Source organism: Hordeum vulgare, chromosome 6H (genome assembly GCF_904849725.1).
Source record: "Hordeum vulgare subsp. vulgare chromosome 6H, MorexV3_pseudomolecules_assembly, whole genome shotgun sequence".
Lineage (NCBI taxonomy): Eukaryota > Viridiplantae > Streptophyta > Magnoliopsida > Poales > Poaceae > Hordeum > Hordeum vulgare.
The window spans coordinates 179,996,919-180,005,946 of NC_058523.1; positions in this window are offsets into that span (position 1 = coordinate 179,996,919).

Consider the following 9,028-nt stretch of genomic DNA (forward strand, 5'->3'; position numbering starts at 1 on the left):
GTAGTCATTTCGATAAGTAAGAGTGTCGAACCCAACGAGGAGCAGAAGGATCTGACAAGTGGTTTTCAGCAAGGTAATATGTGCAAGCACTGAAATTATCGGTAACAAGTGATTCTATGGTGAGGTGATTCGTAGCAAGCAACAAGTAACAAATGTAGCAATGGTGCAGCAAAGTGGCCCAATCCCTTTTGTAGCAAGGGACAAGCCTGGACAACCTCTTATAGGAGGAAAAACGGTCTCGAGGACACACAGGAATTTCTGTCATGCTAGTTTTCATCATGTTCATATGATTCGCGTTTGTTACTTTGATAGTTTGATATGTGGGTGGACCGGCGCTTGGGTACTTCCCTTACTTGGACAAGCATCCCACTTATGATTAACCGCTCTCACAAGCATCCGCAACTATGAAAGAAGAATTAATACAAAGTCTAACCATAGCATTAAACTAGTGGATCCAAATCAGCCCTTTACGAAGCAACGCATAAACTAGGGTTTAAGCTTCTGTCACTCTAGCAACCCATCATCTACTTACTACTTCCCAATGCCTTCCTCTAGGCCAAAATAATGGTGAAGTGTTATGTAGTCGACGTTCACATAACACCACTAGAGGAAAAACAACATACAACACATCAAAATATCGAACGAATACCAAATTCACATGACTACTATTAGCATGACTTATCACATGTCCTCAGGAACAAAAGTAACTACTCACAAAGCATAATAATATTCATGACCAGAGAGGTAATGAGTAGCATCAAGGATATGAACATAAACTCTTCCACCAAATAATCCAACTAGCATCAACTACAAGGAGTAATTAACACTACTAGCAACCTTACAAGTACCAATCAGAGTCGTGAGACGGAGATTGGTTACAAGTGATGAACTAGGGTTTGGAGATGAGATGGTGGTGATGAAGATGTTGATGGTGACGAGTCCCGTCCAATGAGAGGGGTGTTGGTGATGACGATGCTGATGATTTCCCCCTCCAGGAGGGAAGTTTCCCCGGCATGATCGTCATGTCGGAGCTCTAGATTGGTTCTTCTCAAGTTCCGCCTCGTGGCGGCAGCGAATCCTCCGAAGAGCTCCCTTCTGATTTTTTTTCCAGACGAAACCCTTCATATAGCAAAAGATGAGCGCCGGAGGGGCAACAGGGGGCCCACAAGCCCCCCAGGCCTAGCCAGGGGGTAGGCTGGGCCTGGCAGGCTTGTGGCCTCCAGGTGGCGCCCCTGTGCTACTTCTTCTGCCCAGTATTTTTCATAAAATCCAAAATAATTCCGTTGATTTTCACGGCATTTGGAGTTGGGCAGAATAGGCATCTCAAACTTGCTCCTTTTTCAGGCCAGAATTCCAGCTGCTGGCATTCTCCCTCTTCAAGTAAACCTTGCAAAATAAGAGATAAAAGGCATAAGTATTGTACCATGGAGTGAAATAACAGCCCAATAAGTGAAAATATCAACATGAAAGCATGATGCAAAGTGGACGTATCAACTCCCCCAAGCTTAGACCTCGCTTGTCCTCAAGCGAAAGCCTAAATCAATAAACATGCCCACATGTTTAGGGAGAGAGGTGTCAACTAAACAAGATATGAACATGCAGGCATCATGATCATGATTAGAACAGCAATACCAACATATAATCTCTCATGCTAAAGTGACAAATTATTCACAAAGTAAAGCATGGATCAAGAACCTTACCGAGAAACAACAACCGGTAGCCTTTAGTCATTGAAGCAATTGCAATTTATCACAACATCAGAAAGAGTCAAATAAGAGCTTGTAAAGCAAATCCACATACTCAATCATCTTTTCATTCTCTACAATTGCTACCAATCACGTGGTACTCATGAGATCAAAGTTTGAGCTGGACACAGAGAAAGATAGGGGCTTATAGTTTTGCCTCCCAACTGCTTACCTCAAGGGTAATGTCAACAATAATAATTAATGAATACTTACCTCCAAGTTGACATATGAATATAGATATTTCCCTAGCATGTGACGTTAGCCAAGATAAAAGCGAAACAAGGAATTGGTGAAGATCACCATGACTCTTTCAAGGGCAAAAAGTAAAGGTACAAGATAGGCCCTTCGCAGAGGGAAGCAGAGTTTGTCATGCGCTTTTGAGGTTTGAATGCGTGTCCTGTTAGTGCGGAGGAACGTCACTTTATATTGCCTCCTGTGATAAAGAACTTTATTATGCAGTCTGTCGCTTTTATGTCTTCCTCATCAGAGGTTCGTACAAAGCTTATTTTCCACACACTAATAGATCATACATATTAGGGAGAAATTTTTATTGCTTGCACCGATGACAACTTACTTGAGGGATCTTATTCAATCTGTAGGAAGGTATGGTGGACTCTCATGGCAAAACTGGGTTGAACGTGTGTGGATGCACAAGTAGTATCTCTACTCGGTGCGGGAGTTTTGGCTAATATAAGGTGGAAGCAATCGTCACATGCTACGGGGTCTCTAATTATATAACATTGTTCGGAACCAAGCAAACACAATTCATTATGTTGTCTTCCTTGTCCAACATCTACTTCTAAGCATGTAATAGTTTAGTGGGTGTTCACAATCATAGATGGTGTCAAGGATGATATATTTATATGTGAACCTCTCCTTCTTTATCACTTCCTATTAATTGCAACAACGACCAAGGTCTACGTTTGTCTACCCTCAACAAGTTTCAATCATCATCCTTTTTATATGTGAAGCCATCACTTCCCATAAGATAACTACATGATCTTTCATGCTTTTGTTCTTTCTTGATATTTTGATCATGGCAAGAGGCAAAGCCCTTCAACTAAGATACTCTTTATTATATGGCTCACGAGCTCGAATACATCAGGGGTGACACAAAGCAAAACTCAAGCCTAAAACACTAAGACTTTTATTCTACTAGAGAAAGAGAAAACTAAAAAGGAACAAACTAAAACAAAGGTAAAGGCAAAAGATATGATGGTGATACGATACCGGGGCAACTCCCCCAAGCTTGGCACAAGCCAAGGGGATTACCCATACCCATGCTCAGTTGTCTTCCTTTGGAGGTGATGGTGGTGGAGTTGATGCAACATGAGTTTGATCCTCCGTCTTCCAAGGCATAGGTGCTCCATCATGGAAAGATGAACGAGTCTCCGGAATCCTCAAATCTGGAGCCAACCGTATTGATTTAAATCTATACTCATACTCACAATTTTGGTTCTGCACATCATAGATCTGGGCTTGGAGGTGATCAATCCTGTCATAGAGCCTGGAGAGGTGCTTCCCAATGTCATTGGCATCAATCTTGTGCTTGTTGGTGAACTCCGTGATCATCATGTGGTTGGCGTTGAGTCCACGCTCCACCATCCCTTGGCACTTGAAGCCTCTCAACATCATGGATGTGCAACATCCCCTCACGCATCTCGATAGATTGAGGGTGTTGCAGCACTCCCGCTAGGTAAGGATTGATGACCTTCTCAAAAATCTTGTCCTTCGAAGCTTTTGGGGACGTCATAGCGATCTAGATCTGCAGCAGAAACAAGCTCGGAACGAAAACAGAAGAAATTTGCGTGATACAGAGGTCAGGCCTTTCGGGAGAATATATAATGATTTTTTCAGACCATAAGGAGTACTCCGCACGATAACGGAGTCCGGGAGGCGCACGAGGTGGCTGATACGTCTCAAACGTATCTATAATTTCTGATGGTTTCACGCTGTTATCTTGTCAACTTTGGATGTTTTGTTTACCTTTTATATATTTTTTGGGACTAACTTATTAACTTAGTGCCAAGTGCCAGGTCCTGTTTTTTCTGTGTTTGACTCTTTTCAGATCTGATTTTGGAACGGAGTCCAAACGGAATAAAATCCCCAAAATGATTTTTTCCAGAACGGAAGAAGATCGGGAGGCTTGAGGGCCAAGAACGTGGGCCCAGAGGGGGCCCACAAGCCCTATTGCCGCGGCCAGGGGGAGGCCGTGGCAACCAAGCTTGTGGCCCCCCTGGCGCTCCCCTGCCTTAGGTCTTTGGCCTATAAATTCCCTAAAAATCCAGAAAAAATCAGGGCGTCCACGAAAACACTTTTCCGCCGCCGCAAGCTTCCGTTTCCGCGAGATCTCATCTGGAGACCCTTCTCGATGCCCTGCCGGAGGGGACTTTGGAGTTGGAGGGCTTCTTCTTCAACATCATCGCCCCTCCAATGACTCGTGAGTAGTTCACTTCAGACCTACGGGTCCGTAGTTAGTAACTAGATGGCTTCTTCTCTCTCTTGGATCTTCAATACAAAGTTCTCCATGATCTTCATGGAGATCTATCCGATGTACTCCTCTTTGGCGGTGTGTTTGTCGAGATCCGATGAATTGTGGATTTGTGATCAGATTATCTATGAATTATATTTGAGTCTTTGCTGATTTCTTATATGCATGATTTGATATCCTTGTAAGTCTCTCCGAGTCTTGGGTTTTGTTTGGCCAACTAGATCTATGATTCTTGCAAGGGGAGAAGTGCTTGGTTTTGGGTTCATACCATGTGGTGACCTTTCCGAGTGACAGAAAGGGCAGCAAGGCACGCATCGTGTTGTTGCCATGAGGGGTAACAAGATGGGCTTTGTCGTAGATATGAGATTGTCCATCTACATCATGTCATCTTGCTTAAGGCGTTACTCTGTTCTCATGAACTTAATACACTAGATGCATGCTGGATAGCGGTGGACGTGTGGAGTAGTAGTAGTAGATGTAGAAAGTATCGGTCTACTTGTTTTGGAGTGATGCCTATAGATATAATCATTGCCATAGATAACGTCACGACTTTGCGCAGTTCTATCAATTGCTCGACAGTAATTTGTTCACCCACCGTCTACTTGCTTCCATGAGAGAAGCCACTAGTGAACACTACGGCCCCCGGGTCTATTCACACCTATCATTTCCACTTTTGCTTTTACTTTGCTTTGTTACTTTGTTGCTTTCAGTCCTCACTTGGCAAACAATCTATAAGGGATTGACAACCCCTCCATAGCGTTGCGAGCAAGCTCTTTGTGTTTGTGTAGGTACTTGTGATACTCCTTCACTGGATCGATACCTTGGTTCTCAAAACTGAGGGAAATACTTACCACCGTTGTGCTACATCACCCTCTCCGCTTCGAGGGGACACCAACGCAAGGCTCCAAGGCCACGGGGGAATCCTTTGCATATTTTCCTAGGAAGTCCCTAAAGGCGTAGCCATAGCAGAAGGATTCCTGGTGCCGTTGGTGAGGAAAATCAAGACAAGAATAGACTCCCGTCAGCACGCTTGTTTCTGGCACCATTGGAAGGTATTTTGTTGCACTAGCAGAAGTATTTTTGGCGCCGTTGCCGGTAGGTCTCACAAACTCATCTCTTGCATTTACTTTTTTGCCAGTTGCCTCTCGTTTTCCTCTCCCCCACTTCACATTTGCCGTTTTCATTTGCCGTTTTATTTTGCCTTTTGCCTTTTTGCTGTCTTCCTTTGCCATTCTCTTTTGCCCGCTTCACTCGCTTACTTCCTGCTCGTTTGTGTGTGTGATAGTCCATCAATGACTAGACGCACTACTCCAAATGATACCCTTGAGAACGAAGTTCTCAATTTCAGGCAAAATGAGGAAGAAAATTTAAAGGACGCTTGGTACCGGATTTGCAATGCCCAGAGTAGATCTACTCGTAAGCAGTCCACTACCGTCCTTCTTCGCAGTTTTTATGTTGGAATCTCTCCTTGGAATAGGTATATTCTTGATACCATCGTAGGCGGGAATTTTTTGGGGAGCCATACTTTTGACTCCTATGGAGCTATCATGAATTTGGTAGGCTCACCCCCGCTCATGGTTAATGGAACTACCTTAACCTTGGAACACGTGATGCAAAGGCTCGACGCTATTGATAACAAAATTGCCACAGTTCAACTTATTGAGGGTTTGGAAAGAAAGATCCACAATCAAATTACTCAGTACGGATCCACAGTGGGAAATGTTTTGAAAAATTTAAGGGAGAAGGAACCTATAGTTAATGATTCTTCTAGAATTGGCAAATTAGAAGATGTCATAACCAACTTGGGTTCCGCTTTTGCCGCTGTGCAAAATACTCCAAATCTCACTCTCAAAAACACCGTCAAGTTCGTTTTCGTTCCTAAAGCTAGTGGTGAGTCATCCAATAAAGATGAAGATCTTAAGATGATAAATGATCACACTACTTATCGTTTGAGCACCAAGGATGACTATACGTGATTCCATCACCTTATGCCTAGCTAAGGGCGTTAAACAATAGCGCTTGTTGGGAGGCAACCCAACGAATCTATCCTTTTTCTTTTTGTTTTGTGTTTTCCACACTTTCATAATTCCGTTATGATTGTGTTTTTGTGTTTCTTTTTGCGTTTGTGCCAAGCAAATCCGTTATGATTAGTCTTGGGGATGATCGTTTGGTCATGCTGGAAAAGACAGAAACTTTCTGCTCACGAAAAGAATTTTCATTTTTGTTTTCGTAAGAGATTTTGAGTTGATTCATTTTGCTTCTGATTGCTATGCAAATTCTTCAGACTGTCGTAATTTTTCAGAATTTGTTAAGTAACAGAAGTATACGAAGTATACAGATTGCTACAGACTGGTCTGCTGTTAAGAGATTCTGTTTTTGTTGTGTTGGTTGCTTATTTTGATGAAACTATGGATAGTTTCGGGGGTATTAGCCATGGAAGATTGAAAATAAAGTAACCCAACATCAACATAAGTAGAATTTAAGTTTGCTACAGTACCTAAGGAAGTGGTGGTTTGCTTTCTTATACTAATGTTATCACGAGTTTTTGTTTAAGTTTCGTGTTGTGAAGTTTTCAAGTTTTCGGTGAAGTTCTTGTGGACAAAAATATAAAGAGTGGCAAGATCTCAAGCTTGGGGATGCCCAAGGCACCCCAAGATGATTCAAGGATGCCGTAAAAGCCTAAGCTTGGGGATGCCCCGGGAAGGCATCCCCTCTTTCGTCTTCAATCCATCGGTAACGTTACTTGGGGCTATATTTTTATTCACCACATGTTATGTGTTTTGCTTGGAGCGTCTTGTATCGTAGGAGTCTTTTATTTTTGTTGTGTCACAATCATCCTTGCTGCACACCTAGAGAGAGAGACATGCACTCACCGTGATTTTGTCGAGCTTCACTTATATCCTTTGGTTAGACAATTCAGCTCACATGTGCTTCACTTATATCTTTTGAGCTAGTTGATTTTGCTCTATGTGCTTCACTTATATCTTTTAGAGCATGGCGGTGCGTGTCTTGGTAGTTGATCTATGCTATGAAAGTAGTCTCAAAAGGGGTAGTTATCCAAAGGGATACGAAAACTTCCACCTTCATGTGCATTGAATAGTTAGAGAAGTTTGATTCATCTCAATTTGTTTTGAGTTGTGGTTTTGTTAATATTGAAGTCATGCTAGTAAGGTGTTGTGGATCTAGAAATACTTGTGTTGAAGTTAGTGATTCCCGTAGCATGCACGTATGGTGAACCGCTATGTGATGAAGTCTGAGCATGATTAGTCTATTGATTGTCATCCTTTGCGTGGCGGTCAGGATCGCGCGATGGTTTATACCTACCAACCCTTCCCCTAGGAGTATGCGTTGAATGCTTTGTTTTGATTACTAATAAAAAAATTGCAACAAGTATATGAGTTCTTCATGACTAATGTTGAGTCCATGGTTTAGATGCACTTTCACCTTCCACCATCACTATCTTCTTTAGTGCCGTGCAACTTTCGCCGATGCACAAAACCCACCATTAGCCTCCCTCAGAACAGCCACCATACCTACCTACGATGGCTTTTTCAAAGTCATTCCGAGATATATTGCCATGCAACTACCACCATGACATGTGCCACCACGTCTACATTGCCATTGCATGATCGTAAGATAGCTAGCATGATGTTTCCATTAATGTCCATGCCATGCTAGATCATTGTCACGGTACACTACCGAAGGCATTCCATATAGAGTCATCGTTGCTCTAATTTTTGAGTTGTAGGTGTGATGATCATCATTGATGGAGCATTGTCCCATGTGAGGAAATAAAAGAGGCCAAAGATGCCCACCAAAATAAAAAATAAAAAATAAAGAGGCCAAAGAGCCCATCTAAAAAAATGAGAGAAAAAGAGAGAAGGGACAATGCTACCACCATTCCACACTTGTGCATATTAAGCACCATGATCTTCATGATTGAGAGTCTCTCGTTTTGTCACCACCATATAGCTAGTGGGAAACTTTTCATTATATAACTTGGCTTGTATATTCCAATGATAGGCTTCCTCAAATTTGCTTTAGGTCTTCGTGAGCAAGCAAGTTGGATGCACACCCACAAGTTTTCTTTAAGAGCTTTCACATATTCTTAGCTCTAGTGCATCATTTGTATGGCAATCCCTACTCAATCACATTGATATATATTGATGAGCATCTCCAAAGCTCATTGATATGCCTAGTTATTGTGACCATCTTCTCCTTGTTTGTCTTGCAACCTCCACCACACTCCACACCACTTATAGTGCTAAAACCATGGCTCGCGCTCATGTATTGCGTGAGAGTTGAAAAAGTTTGAGAAAGTAAAGGTGTGAAAACAATTACTTGGTCAATACCGGGGTTGTGCATGATTTAAATTCGTTGTGCAATGATGATAGAGCATAGCCAGACTATATGATTTTGTAGGGATAACTTTCTTTTGGCCTTGATATTTTGAAAGTTCATGATTACCTTGCTAGTTTGCTTGAATTATTATTGTTTCCACGTCAATAGCAAACTATTGTTTTGAATCTAATGGATCTGAACATTCACGTCACATAGGAGGAGTTACAAAGGACATCTATGTTAGGTACCATGAAAGCATGAAAAATTCATTCTTTATCACTTCCCTACTCGAGGACGAGCAGGAGTTAAGCTTGGGGATGCTTGATACGTCTCAAACGTATCTATAATTTTTTATGGTTTCACGCTGTTATCTTGTCAGCTTTGGATGTTTTGTTTACCTTTTATATCTTCTTGGGGACCAACTTATTAACTCAATGCCAAGTGCCAGTTC